The sequence below is a fragment of the Scyliorhinus canicula genome, chromosome 9 (genome assembly GCF_902713615.1).
Source record: "Scyliorhinus canicula chromosome 9, sScyCan1.1, whole genome shotgun sequence".
Taxonomy (NCBI): Eukaryota; Metazoa; Chordata; class Chondrichthyes; order Carcharhiniformes; family Scyliorhinidae; genus Scyliorhinus; species Scyliorhinus canicula.
Genome location: NC_052154.1, coordinates 143,720,391 through 143,735,897, shown reverse-complemented (window position 1 = coordinate 143,735,897; position 15,507 = coordinate 143,720,391).

Below are 15,507 nucleotides of genomic sequence, written 5' to 3'. Positions count from 1 at the left end.
AATCAGGGATACTAGAGGCACATTAGAAACAGAGCCAGAAATGATCAACAAAGCCTTCAGAGCCTTTAATCAAGCGCTGTACACCTCAGAGCCCCCAGTGGGGGAGTCCGGGATGAAATGGTTCCTTGATGGACTGGACATACCAGTCATGGGGGAGGGCAGAAAACGGACCTGGAAGCACCACTAGCACTGGGAGAGATTATGGACAGCATTAGCTCCATGCAGGCGGGAAAGGCACTGGGACCAGATGGGTTCCCAGCGGACTTCTACAAAAGAGTTGCGACAGCACTGGCCCCGCACCTGCAGGAGATGTTCACAGACTCACTGGCTAGGGGCACACTGCCACCCACGCTAGCACAGGCCTCAATCTCGCTGAAACCTAAGAAAGATAAAGACCCAACGGAATGTGGGGCATACAGACCCATCTCACTGCTGAACACAGATGCCAAAATACTGGCCAAGTTTCTAGCCAAAGGCTAGAGGACTGCGTGCCAGAGGTGGTGGCAGAGGACCAGACGGGCTTTGTCAAAGGTAGACAGCTTACCTCCAACATTAGGCGCCTGCTGAACGTGATAATGACCCGATGCGGGGAGAGAACACCAGAGGTGATCGTCTCCCTGGACGCAGAAAAAGCCTTCGTCAGAGTCGAATGGAAATACCTCATAGAGGTACTGGAGTGGTTCGGGCTTGGAACAGGATTCACCTCCTGGGTAAAACTCCTATACAACGCTCCCATGGCGAGCGTATGGACAAACAACACCAACTCCCGATACTTCCAGCTGCACGGGGCACCAGACAAGGATGCCCACTGTCCCCGCTGCTGTTCGCTCTAGCGATCGAGCCACTAGCAATTGCGCTCAGAGCGGCAAAAGCTGGAGGGGGATCCAAAGGTGCAGCAGAGAGCACAGAGTCTCACTCTATGCAGATGACCTGCTCCTCTACATTTTGAACCCACAAAGCAGTGTGGACGGAATCATCGCACTCCTGAAAGAGTTTGGTGCCTTCTCGGGCTACAAACGCAACATGAGCAAAAGCGAGATCTTCCCGGTACACCCACAAGTAGGGGGGGGGGGGGGGGGGGGGCAGCACTAACGGGACTGCCGTTTAAACAAGCCCGAATTCCGCTACCTGGGGATCCAAATAGCCCACGACTGGAAAGGATCCACAAATGGAACCTTACCAGTCTGATAGAGGAAGTAAAAAAAGGACCTGCAAAGATGGAACACACTCCCACTCTCCCTCGTGGGGAGAGTCCAGACGATCAAAATGAATGTGATGCCCAGGTATCTCTTCCTATTCAGATCCATCCCGATCTACATCCCCAAAGCCTTTTTCAAGGCATTAGACAAACTAATCATTGCGTTCGTATGGGGGGGGGGGGGGGGGTCTTCAAAAAACAAGATCAAGGGGAGGGCTAGCCCTCCCAAACCTACAATTCTACTACTGGGCGGCGACAGCCGAGCGAATAAGGGGATGGATCAAGGAGCCAGAAGCCGAGTGGGTGCGCGCAGAGGAGGCCTCCTGCATGGGGACCTCCCTCCGGGCCCTCGCCACAGCCACTCCCATCCCCACCCAAAAAACACACCAACAGCCCAGTGGTGATAGCCACCCTCCAGTCCTGGAACCAACTACAGCAGCAATTTGGCCTGACCAAAATGTCGGACAAAGCTCCCATCTGCAACAACCATAGGTTCAGCACTGACTGACGCCACCTTCAAAAGGTGGAGACAGGACGGGGGGCACTGACAGTCAGGGGGGATCTATACACCGACGGCAGGGTCGCAACACTGGACGAACTGACAGAGAAATTCCAGCTAGCCGGGAGAACGAGCTGAGGTATCTGCAGCTTTAAAACTTCCTACAAAAGGAGACAAGGACGTACCCACAACCGCCACGACAGACATTACTGGAGGAATTACTGGACGCAAGCATACTAGAGAAAGGAAATTGTAGCGACATGTATGACCGACTGGTAGAAGGGGCCGACACCGTACTGGACGCAACAAGAATGAAATGGGAGGAGGACCTAGGGATCGAAATAGGGTGGGGTCTCTGGAGCGAAGCACTGCATAGGGTCAACTCCACCTCCACATGCACAAGGCTCAGCCTGACGCAACTAAAAGTGGTACATAGAGCCCACTTAACAAGAATCCATATGAGTAGGTTCTTCCCGGAGGTGGAGGATAGATGTGAACGGTGCCAAGGAGGCCCAGCCAACCACGGCCACATGTTCTGGTCTTGCCCCAGACTTGCGGGGTACTGGACTGCCTTCTTCGAGGCAATGTCCAAAGTGGTGAGAGTGGAGCCATGCCCGAAAGTGGCGGTCTTCTGAGTTTCAGACCAGCCAGATCTATTCCTGGGGAGGAGGGCAGATGCCCTTGCCTTTGCCTCCCTGATCGCCCGCCGTAGAATCCTGTTCGGTTGGCGGTCAGCAGCACCACCCAGAGCTGCAGACTGGTTTCCGACCTCTCGGAATCTCTCCAAATGGAGAAAATCAAATTCGCCATCCGAGGGTCATACGACGGCTTCCACAGAAACGTGGGAGCCATTCACCCAATTGTTCTGGGACCTGTTTGTGGCCAACAAACAAGCAGAAGAATAGCCAGGTAGCCAAGAAACAGGGGAAAACAGCCAAAGCATGAGAGGGAGAGATCGACCGTGAGAGGTGGGACAGCTAAATTTAAGAGGAAGGAAAGGCGAACCACGATGGGGCGCGGAAGGGGGGGGAGGAGGGAAGAGACAGGGAACAATAGAGGAGAGCCAGGGAGGTGGGGGGGAGGGGGGGGGGGGGTGGAGGCAGGGAAATGTTAACTAACTTGACATCCACAGGAACAGAGAAAAAGGAGAATACAGGTGGAGTACGGAAGGCCGGCTGAAGCGGTAGTGAGCAAGAGATAACAACGGCAGCTAAATCCGTCCGGGAGAAGCAAGGGGCAACACCAGCACCAGACCCGTTTGAGGATTGCCCTCCGGAACTGTCTCTCCGGCACCCAAATAAATATCTAACCCCCCCCCCCCCCCCCCCCCCCCCCCCCCCCGCCCCACAAACAGATGCCTACTTATGTGTGTACAGAGTTGCTGCGGCTGTGCGGGTGCATTATACCCTACCAGTTACATTATTTGATTTTGTACTTCTCTTGTGTTGTTATTGTTTTTCTTTCTTTTCTCCTCTCCCTTTGTGAGTTGTGTGTGTGCCCTTCCCTTATCTATAGATATATATATCATATACATAACGGCAAATATACTTTGTTCAAAAATCCAATAAAAAGCATTTATAAAAAAAAATGAATAATGCCTATGAATTGTAGAACCCCTCCATCCTTCCCCTCAGTTCAAACTTTACTTTCTCAAGAGTCAGGAATTCCAACAGGTCCCCCCGCCATGCCAGGGCAAAGGGCGGAGAAGTTGCTCTTCATCCCAACAGGATCCGCCTTCGGACGATCAAAAATGCGAAGGCTTTTCCAACCCCGGCTGGTCCGCCATTTGTTTTAGACTTGCAATATCAATTCGTAATCTTTTTTCAGTCACACTGTGGAGTATTGTTGTCAATCGGCAGCGGAGACGCCAATAATGTTGCTCTTTTTAATGAGTGGAATACTATCCCACCAGCATCACCAATAATGTTGCCAAATTAACTAGATATTGCTTTTCAGAGTTGCCAGGTATCAAATGATACCACCACAAGGCTTCACCGGATATCGATCAGAGACCAAACAATCAGTTAGTCAGTTCAAGTTCAAAGATAGTTTATTTGTACACAAGGATTACTTCGACATGCAACATGAAACACTACAAGTTAAACTACATTTAACAACTACAATAACCTATACTTAACTTCAGGGCAACCGGCTCTTTGCAGATGAACAAGGCCTTTGTTCGGATCTTGCGTGGCTGGGACGAAGAAGTGGCTTCGTTTTGTTGCTCGTTATGCTTTCCCTTAATTTACTCTGTTTTAATTACCTTTGCTCAAGAGTAGCCAGGTATCTTTCTGATACCGGTTCTTTCTGATAAAGGTTCAAAGCCGAATACTGATTAATGACTCGATACACCAGTTAGTAAGTTTGAAATCAATGCACATTTATTTACACACACAGTCAATTATTACTCATGCGCAAACTCTACTCACTAAACTACAACTACTACTAAAAGCCTATACTTAGCTTTGAGTGGCCCACTCAGCCAGAGTAGGCCACTCAAATCCAACAGCCAGAATGGCCGTTGTCTGGTTCTGATACTGCTGGCTTCGAACTGGTATAGAATAGTAGCTAGGAGCGTCTATCTCGTAGCGTGCGTTGACCTTAGACTTATTTGGCTGGTGCTTGGCGGGCCTCTCGTCGCTGAGAGCCAAATGCCAAGGTGAAGATGGAGAAGGTAAGAGTTCTCAAGAGAGCGAACTGACCTTGGGGACTCTGTTTTATACCCCAAGGGGTTTCGCGCCTTTCGGGGCGGACCCTGGACTTGGTCCCAATTAATTGGACCATGTCCCAATCGTTTGTATCGATTCTCTCCAATAAAGGGGCCGTTCCCTGATCATTGAGCGGGCTCTAAGTAACCGTTGGCCTGCCTTTGTTTTAGCTTCCACTGGCGCCGGGAAGTCTGTCCTGGTACCGATTGTTTCCATGTTTCTTTTTGTCCCCAGAGATAGCTCATTACTATGCTAATGGCTTGTAGTTTCATTTCTGTCTGGATTCTGCAAGTTCCAATCCACAGGAAACCTTGCACCTGCTTGTTTTTCTAGTGCTGTCCATTTTTCCCTGCACACTTTGCGAGTATCCATTTTGGAATCGGGACGTGGCCACCCCAGGTGGCTACACTCCCTCTTTTTCTCTTTTTTATTCACCTTATTTTCCCAGCTTCCCAAGCCATGGGGCAACGCTTCCCATTTTCACTCACAAGAAATATTATAAAACTCGCAAAATTTCCCTGAATCAAGTGGGAGAGCAGAATGGGATGATATGTGTTATAACCCCAATGGAGGTCCCAGGATCAGAACCATACTGTTTCCCATGACCTCCCCAGAATATGAACTTCCCCTTTAAGGGGACGGGGCTTCTCCTTAACAAGGAGAGCCCTAGCTTGTATAAAAACGGCAAGCAGGGTGCAGGACAAGGAAGGAGACCCTTAAGGGAGTGGAGGAGTTTTGGATTTGTATTATATTAAACCCTGTTTGTTAATTTCTACTATAATCTATGCGTTCTGCTTACCGCGGATTCAGTACTGGCGACAAGGATTCAATCAAGCTGCTGTCGACACCAGTTGCTATGGCTTTGGGAGGCCCCACTACTAACTGCCAAAATGCTGCATATTGGAAAGTTGGAACCGTCTAACACAGGCACAGACAATTTGGAGCAATATGTAGAATGCATGATATATTGTTTTGAACAAATGCGATTACTGGTGATGAGAGACAAACTGTGGTATTGCTAATGGCTTGCAGAGGTCCTACCTATAGTGTGATAAAGAGTTTGGAGTCCCCAGATATCCATTCGTTCACCGCCCTAATTAAGCATTTCAACCCAAAACCACCGCTTATCGTGCACCTTTTCTGGTTCCCCATGGCTGTTCAGGCCCAAGCCAAGTCAGTGAGTGACTTCCTGGCCTGCCTCCGACAACCACCCCCCCCATGTGACAGGTCTTACTGTGCGGAAGGTGACGACAGAACCTACCAGCAATTACATTGCGCTGCACCAAGAGTGGGGCCCATCCAGATCTTTCTGGAAATTAATGGATACCCAAACTGCATGGAGCTTGACACTGAGTGGCAGTGTCTGTAGTCAGTCGCCGTACCTTCGACCACAATAGTCTGGCCTTTTATCACTGACCCTGTTGAACACCAACACAAGACTGGCCACCTATACAGAAGAATCACTGGCAATAGCGGGCACTTCAACTGTTTTGGTCAAGTATGGTTAACGATCTTCAAATCTTCCTCTGGTAGTGGTCCATGGGAGCAGTCCGCGCTTTCTGGGCGCAACTGGTTACGCCATTTGGAGTTAGATTGACAGCAGGTGTGCCGCCTGTACCCGCAGCCCCTCTCCACCCATGGGAAGGACTAGGTTATCCGCGGTCTAGGCTCCATAGAGACTTTGCGGGCCTCTTTCAGGGCCCAATGTTCATCATCCTCGTCGATGCATATTCTAAGTGGATGGAGGTCCTCAAGATCTAGGTGACAACGGCCCGGGCCACCATAGAGAAACTCTGGCACATTTTCAGCATGCATGGGATGCTGGTATCAGATAATGGCACGGTAAGCCTGGGTGCCTTGGTAACGGCGCCGTTGCCGCTTTCTCCTAAGAGGTATACCACGAGCCCGGTGGTGGCGGCGACCCTAAGAATCTGGAGACAGTGGAGACGGCATAGGGGGTAAACAGGGGGCTCGATGGAGGCTCCATTAGGTGGAAATCATCGGTTCATCCCGGGGAACACTGATGGGGTATTTAGGGGGTGACATAGGGTGGGCATCAGTTAACTGAGGGACCTGTTTATTGGCGGGAGGTTTGCGGGTCTGGGGGAACTGGAAGATAACTTTGGGCTCCCCCAAGGGAACATGTTCAGATACTTGCAGGTAAAGGCGTTTGCTAGGCGACAGGTAGAGGAGCTCCCTTTGCTTCCCTCGCGGGGGTCGATTGACAGAGTGCTTTTGGGGGTGTGGGTCGGAGACGGGAAGGTGTCTGACATTTATAAGGTAATGCAGGAGGTGGAGGAGTCGTCAGTGGAGGAGCTGAAGGCTAAATGGGAGGGGGAACTTGGGGAGCAGATAGAGGACGGGACTTGGGCGGATGCCTTGGAGAGAGTCAGCTCTTCCTCTTCATGTGCGAGGCTTAGTCTCATCCAATTCAAGGTGCTGCACCGGGCCCACATGTCCGGGACTAGGATGAGTAGGTTCTTTGGGGGTGAGGACAGGTGCACCAGGTGTTCGGGGAGTCCAGCGAATCATGCCCATATGTTCTGGGCATGCCCGGCACTGGAAGAATTCTGGAAGGGGGTGGCGGGGACGGTGTCGAGGGTGGTTGGATCCAGGGTCAAACCAGGGTGGGGACTCGCGATTTTTGGAGTTGCGGTGGAGCCAGGAGTGCAGGAGGCGAAAGAGGCCGGTGTCCTGGCCTTTGCGTCCCTAGTAGCCCGGCGGAGGATCTTGATGCAGTGGAAAAATAAGAGGCCCCCAAGTGTGGAGACCTGGATCAGTGACATGGCGGGATTTATAAAATTGGAGAGGGTCAAATTTGTCCTGAGAGGATCAATACAAGGGTTCTATAAACGGTGGCAGCCTTTTCTGGACTTCCTGGCTCAAAGATAGGTATCTTGGTCAATAGCAGCAGCAACCCGGGGGGGGGGGGGGGGGGAGGTAAGGAGAAAGGAGCAGTACTCCGAAAGCTAGTGTTTGAAACAAACCTGTTGGACTTTAACCTGGTGTTTTTAAGACTTCTTAGTGAATTTTTATGGTCCACTCAGCTCTGCTGAAAAACCTCTTTGGATATGAAAAATTAATTTTATATTTGTGGAATGCCAAATTTTTCCACCATGATTTTTAAAATCCAAATAAATTATTTTAGATTCTCCAAATCTGAAACAAAGGAACAGAGATGTAGGCACCAGTTGAAGTAGCAACTGAATTGCATTTTCTTAATACTGGTAAATGATGCCCAAACTACTGAAAGATAAAAACCTTGGGCGCGATTCTCCCAGACAGGGAGAAATCGTAAGGCTGGCGTCAAAACCGGGCGGGTTTGACGCCAGCCTCCCCCTCCCCGACCGGGAACCGATTCTGGTCCCCGGTCGGGGCTAGTATGCCGCGGCCGTGAACTCTGGCATCGCGGGCTTAATGAATTTCGTTAAGCCCGCTTGCCAGAGTTTGCGACGGCTGACGCGTCGCATGACGTCAGCCGCGCATGCGCGGATTGGAAGACTCCAACCTGCCCATGCGCGGATGACGTCATCGCGCATTTGCGTGAAACCCGCGCATGTGCGGGCCGGGATGCCCCTCAGCCGCCCCACGAAGTGATACAGCGGGGCGGCGGAAGGACAAAGAGTGCGCGGGAATTGGACCCGCTGTCCGCGATCGGTGGGCACCGATCGCGGGCCCATGGCACCCTTGGCACGGCCGTGGTTCTGCCGTGCCAATCGGTGCCATGGTTGCCAAGATCGGGACTTTACGGCCGTTTTTACGAACGGCCAGACCAGGTGTGTTTGCCGTTCGTAAAAACGGCCGTAAAGGGCTTGGAATTCGGCCCATCGGCCAGCTGAGAATCACTACTCGCCGTAAAAAAATGGCGGCAGCGATTCGTGTCGGGAGTCGGGCGTGGGGGGGGGGGGGAGAATAGCGGGAGGGCGTCGGACTAGCGTGGCCGTAAAAATTTACGACCCCCGCTATTCTCCACACCGTCGTGAGTGCGGAGAATTGCGCCCCTTGTTTAACACAACGATTCTTGCCACATTAGGTTCCTGATTTGACCCATGTCATTGAGGGGGATGGGACGTTTCGGCGTGGCCAGTTCGGCGTGTCCGATTCGGCGGGGCCAGTTCGGCGTAGCCGATTGGAATGGGACGTTTCGGCGTGGCCGATTCGGCGGAGGAGTTTTTCGGCGGAGGGACGTCAAATTAGTTATAGTCGCAAAATGTTTGTGCAGCCCATTTCTTGTATCTTTTCCTTCCAGCCGCCTCAGATATCGTGTTTGTGCACCAAACCGGGTCTGACTTTATACAGCCGGTGTTACTGAAGATATTGTGACTTTACACAATGTGTTAAGTCAGACAGCAGCGTAGATCACTGGGCAGCTGCTTCAATACTTTCAGTAACACCGGCTTTCTTTAAGAGACCCGGCTTGGTGCACAAACACGATATCTTCAGTAACACCGGCTGTGTAAAGTCAGACAGCAGTGCAGGTCACTGGCGAACTGGTTTAATGTTGGTGCCTTTCTTTAAGAGACCCGGTTTGGTGCACAAACACGATATCTGAGGCGGCTGGAAGGAAAAGATACAAGAAATGGGCTGCACAAACATTTTGCGACTATAACTAATTTGACGCCGAAACGTCCCTCCGCCGAAAAATTCCTCCGTCGAATCGGCTACGCCGAACTGGCCACGCCGAACTGGCCACGCCGAAACGTACCAAACCCGTCATTGAGGGCGGGTGCAGATCACAATTCAGATGCAGAACCCAAAATCCACTTGAAATTCACACACGATTCTGTGAGCTACTTTTATATGCCTCTTAGAGATAAGCTCAAGAATAGTTTTGACATTGGCGTGGAATCAGTTTGGCCCAGTAATCTCTGAGATTCTCATGAAAGGAACTAAAAAAAACCTTTAAAAACAAAAGTGGTTTATTTTGTGTATAGATCACACATATCCAAATAACAACAGGGTGTTGGTTTGAAAAACTTGCAGACTGGTGCACAAATCAAAGAAGGCATAAATTCTGTGTCAAAAATAGTACATTTGTATTTATCTCACAGCCTTTTGCATGAGTAGAACCTCCTCCTAAATGAATGAAAATTTGCCAGGGCCTGGATCATTCAAATGCTTGCCAAATGATCAATGACTTAAACCAAAATCTTTAACTTCCTGCTCAGTACTTTGGTGTCAGAACAGAAAACAGATTGCTTACATCAACATGATTGCAAGACACTCATTTATCATTTTCAGGTACAAACATCAAAGCAGATTTCACTTGGTATGTTTCAGGACATTGTACTTTCTCTTTGCAATTTTATAGGAGTCCACTTCCTGACCTCCTCCTTAGCTCATGTTTTCCCTGAGATAAGACTTCTGTTTATTCATGGGATGTGTGCCAGCATTTATTGCCCATCCCTAATTGTGCTGAAACTGAATGGCTTGCGAGGTGTGTTTTGTTATGCTCTTGACGTAGCATAAGCTGCTTCCTTGTTGTGCACTCTGACAAAGGAAGGTTCAGACTTGGAGATAGCTTTAACACATGTATTAAACTGTCTAATTCCAGATATTTATTGAATTCAAATTTCACCATCTGCTATGGTGGGATTCAAACCTTGGCCCCTGGAGTATTACACAGGGTTTCTGCTAGTCCAGTGACTATACCACTATACCACCACCTCCCCAGATGTGTGTGCATTTATGTAACACCCTTCATGACCCCAGGATGTCCCAAATTGCTTTACAAATAATTTAAAGTAAGGGCACTGTTTTCATTTGGAAATGTAGCAGTCTGCACACAGCAATGTTCTACAAACTTGATAGTTGAAAGACTATCCCTCAGAACTTAACTGAAGTGTTAGCCTGCAGTGGAAACTCCCCAATGTTTTGACACAGAGGTGAGAGTGCTAACACAAGCCACACAACAGCCTAATTTACAACAGTGACTGCTCTTCAGATGTGCTTCCTTGGCTCTGAGGCGTATTAGGATGTCCACGGTCCGTAAAGAGCACCATTTTAAAATTTAATTTCTTTCGCATTCTCACACACACTTTGCTCCTGTCGATGAGCTATTCCTTGACCAATAAGGAGTCACTGATGGTCGCTTTATCAGCTACTATGTTCTCACTCTCTGGATCTTCTTGTCCAGTTCCTAACAGAGGTCTGACAGAGGTCTTTAAAATAAGTTAGGCAGGGAGAAAAGTTTGCTGCTTGTGGTAATCTAAAACTGATGGTCCCAAATATCAGATTAGTCACAAATAAATTCAATAAAGAACTCAAGAGAAACTTATTCACCCAGCGAGTAGTTGGAATGTGCAACACACTACTTCCTGAGGTGGTTGAGGTGAATAGCATTGCATTAAACAGTAGGGACGTTATGCTAAATATGTTAGCCCATATTGCAATTCTGGTTTCCAGATTGTAAAAGTGATATAAGGGCACTGGAGAAAGTGAATAGATAATTTGCAAGGATGATATGAAAAATATCTGGGTATATATATCAGGAAAAGATTGACAGGCTGAGTCTCTTCTTTCTTGAAAAAGAAAGGTTCAGGCGTTACCTAATGGAGGTCTTCAAAATTCTCCAAGGGAGTAGAGATAACCCCGGTAACTATAGGCCGGTGAGCCTCACTTCTGTTGTGGGTAAAGTCTTGGAGAGGATTATAAGAGATATGATTTATAATCATCTAGATAGGAATAATATGATTAGGGATAGTCAGCATGGTTTTGTGAAGGGTAGGTCATGCCTCACAAACCTTATCGAGTTCTTTGAGAAGATGACTGAACAGGTAGACGAGGGTAGAGCAGTTGATGTGGTGTATATGGATTTCAGTAAAGCGTTTGATAAGGTTCCCCACGGTCGGCTATTGCAGAAAATACGGAGGCTGGGGATTGAGGGTGATTTAGAGATGTGGATCAGAAATTGGCTAGTTGAAAGAAGACAGAGGGTGGTGGTTGACGGCAAATGTTCAGAATGGAGTTCAGTTACGAGTGGCGTACCACAAGGATCTGTTCTGGGGCCATTGCTGTTTGTCATTTTTATAAATGACCTAGAGGAGGGCACAGAAAGGGGTAATAGATATAGGACAGAGGTCAGAGGTAGGTTTTTTACGCAAAGAGTGGTGAGGCCGTGGAATGCCCTACCTGCAACAGTAGTGAACTCGCCAACATTGAGGGCATTTAAAAGTTTATTGGATAAGCATATGGATGATAAGGGAATAGTGTAGGTTTGATGGCCTTTAGTTTTTGACTTCCCATGTCGGTGCAACATCGTGGGCCGAAGGGCCTGTACTGCGCTGTATCGTTCTATGTTCTATTTCGATAGAGTGGATACAGAGAGAATGTTTTCTCTTGTGGGGAAGACCATATCTAGAAGCTATCAATATAAGATAGTCTCCAAGAAATCCAAGAGGGAATTCAAGAGAAACTTCTTTACCCAAACTATGGTGAGAATGGGGAAATTTGTTACCACAGGGAGTGGAAGTAGCAAATAGTATATTTGTGTTTAAGGTGAAACACGACAAGCATTTGAGGAAGAAGGGAATAAATGGTTACAATGGTAAATTTAGGTGAGACTATATAAGGGGAGGCTCAGGTGGAGCATAAATGCCAGAATGGATTCACTGGGCTGAATGGCTTGTTTCTGTGCTGCGCATGCTATGTAATATTATGTATTTTAAGGTGCACATAAGGGAAAACTGGATACGTATATGAGGGAAAAAGGATATTCCAGTAAAGTGAGATGAAGTTGGTGGGGGAAGTCTCATGTGGAGCTCATACTGTTGATGTTCAGTCCTATAGTTTCTGTATAATTCTATGTAACCTTTATGGCGTGTCCATCTTTCCATTCCGGATTACACTTTTGCCTGTAAATTACTACATATTGCATATACACGAGGACTAATTATCCTGAACAATATCCTTTTTTTGTTCATCGCTCCACCATCTTCCATTTTATTGAATTTACAGAACAGGAACAGGCTATTGAGCCCAAACAGACCCAAACAGATTCTCTGCCCCCCAATGCATGTATTTCTCGGTGGCAGGAGGCAACCCACCATTGGGCGGTGGTGGGATTTTCTGGTCCCACCACTGCCAATGGAATTTCCCATTGAATCCACCCCACCCTACCGGGAAACCCATGGCGAGGGAGCGCCAACAGTGGGACTGGAAGATCCCGCCAGGGTGAACAGCCAGAAGATCTCGCCCCATATGTTTATGTTTCCCACGAACCATTTTTCCACCCCTCTTCATCTAATCCTATCAGCAAATCCATCTATTCGTTTCTCCCTCATGCGTTTATCCAGCTTCCCCTGAAACGCACCTATGCTATCTGCCCCAAATATGTCTCATGGTAGACAGTTCCAAGTGTATCACACCAGACCCAAAAGCATCTCCTTTATCAGAAGAAAGAGAATGGAAATGCAGTAGGGTCACTGGAAAACAACCAAGATAGATAGAATCAGGAAAGTCTATTAATCACCTGAAATTCGACACTGCGTAGTGATTTTGCTTTTCAGACGAGATTAAGCAAGAGTCAATTTCAAAATCTCCCTTCCCTCACCCACTGCTTATTCCTAGCCACATTCAGCTGAACATACAATATTCAAAGATCATAAAATCTTACCATGAAACAAAATCAAAAGAAGAGTTTGTATTTGACTCAGGTTTGCAGTTGCTCAAGAACTTTATTGCTCCAATAAAGGGTTATACCCAAATCTTCAACCTTTCTTTCATTTTCAGATTCTGTACATGTTCCCAAAGTTGGCACGATTCTCCGCTGCCCACGACGGGTCGGAGAATAGCGGGAGGGCCTTCCTGACATTTTTCCCGACCTCCCGCTATTCTCCCCCCCCCCCCCCCCCCCCCCCACGGCCGCCCCACGACACGAATCGCTGCTCGCCGTTTTTTACGGCGAACAGCGATTCTCCCCTGGCCGATGGGCCGAGTTCCCAGGCCTTTACGGCCGTTTTCATGAACGCAAACACACCTGCTCTCACCGTTCGTGAAAACGGCCACAAAGTGCCATTCCGGACAACCATGGCACCGATTGGCAGGGCCGTGCCAAGGGTGGCATGGGCCCGCGATCGGTGGGCACCGATCGCGGGCAGCGGGTCCGATACCCGCGCACTCTTTGTTCCTCCGCTGCCACGCAGGATCAGTCCGCGGGGCGGCTGAGGGGCATGACAGCCCGCGCATGCGCGGGTTTGACGCATATGCGTGATGATGTCATCCGCGCATGCGCGGGTTGGAGCTGTCCAACCCGCGCATGCGCGGCTGATGTCATCGTGCGCGTCAGCCGCCGTGATGCTTGGCGCGCGGGCTTAGCGACGGTCGCTAAGCCCGCGATGCCGTTCTTCACGGGGCCGCGCTGCTAACCCCGACCGGGGGGGAGAATCGGGTCCCGGGAGGGGGCGCGGAGGCTGCCGTGAAACATGGCCAGTTTCACGGCAGCCTTTACGACTCTCCGCATTTGCGGAGAATCGCGCCCAAATGTTTTCAATTCAAATTTCCAGTTACGGCAATCTGTTTTCTGCACAGGTAATTTCTGACCATGGCTTTTTGGTACCTTCAGCTACTTGGGAGTAGTTCTGTCAGTAATAAATCCTTAGAAAATTATGTATCTGGCATGACACATATTAGTTCTCACAAAATTGTTAATTACAGGATTGAAAAAGGTGTAAACCTTTGCCACTTTAGACACAGGTTCAGTGAACCCTTGTATGAATATGTTGATACTTTATTAGTTTTTCTACAAAAACTAGCATTTATATATGGCTTTATTGTAGAATACACCTTAATGGTGCTTAACAAAGGCATAGTTTCAAAACAGAGCGCTGAGACAAAGAGTATCCCTAGGGCGCGATTCGCCGACCTCGTTGCGCTCTCGCTCAAATCAAATGAGGTCAATGAATAGTGGGAGAAGCCAAAAACGAGAACTGCGCCAGGCGTCAAACTGTTTGGGATGCAACTGGACCACTCCTGTAGGTAAATGCGGGATCTCCGCACCTTTAGGGGCCAAACCAACATTGAGGGGTTAGGCCTGCGCCAGAGTGTTTGGCGCCCCGTCGGCCGGTGGGAAAGGCCTTTGGCGCCACGCCAGCCGAGGCCGAAGGGACTTCGCCGGCCGGCGGAAGTCCGCGCATGCGCTGGAGCGTCAGCGGCTGCTGACATCATCCCCGCGCATGCGCCGATCGGTGGGCCCCGATCGTGGGCCAGGCCACCGTGGGGGCTGGATGGGCACGCTCCAGCGCAGCCAATGCCATATTTATGGCTGAGATGAGTGTGTGTGGAAATTGTAATGTTTTTGTGTGGCTGCAGCTTGTCAGCCTCCTGAGTGTCGACCACTGACCCGGCGAATCCTGCACCTCTTTTCATTGGAATCAATTGTGTTTCACTTAGCACCGGTGCTAGCCCCTTAACCGTAGCTGAATCGCTGCAGGTGCGGTGCCGGTTTTTCTGCCGTAAAAGTCCATGGATTCTGCAGAAACGGAGAATCCCGCCCTGTGGTTTCTTTTCATTATTTCACGGAATGTAGGCATTGTAGGCAAGGCCAGCACATGTCCTCCCCTACTGCTTGATTGTAAAGAGCTTTGGGATGTCCTGAGGTCAGAAAAAGAGTGATTTCAATTGAAGTTTTTCTATTTCTATATGATGTGCGCTTAGTGTCACCTTTTATGATATTAGAACTTCATATAAGTATCCTGATCTTGTGAAGACAATATGCAACGCTGGTGCAAGAGAATTAGGTGTCCTGGTGAACCTTCAGTCATGCACCGCCCCCAGCTGACAATCAACTTTCGAAAATGAATATTATGTCTGAATAAAAATTCCCCATTTTTAATTTCAGATTTATTTTACATGAAAGAGGAGAATATTATGATACTGATTGTATATTATCATTGTTCTACACTTTTCACAAGATATGTACTCAAGGAAATGCACATTATAATGTGCAATATGGCTCATATGATGCAATGCTATGGCTGGCTTTCCCCGTCTAATCACAGCAGCGGGATTCTTCCGTCCTGTTGCCGCGAATGGAAGATTTGGCTGGTGGGGCGGACTCACAAGAGAGAATCCCGACCTATGTGTCCCTGCAACCGTTACTAGAT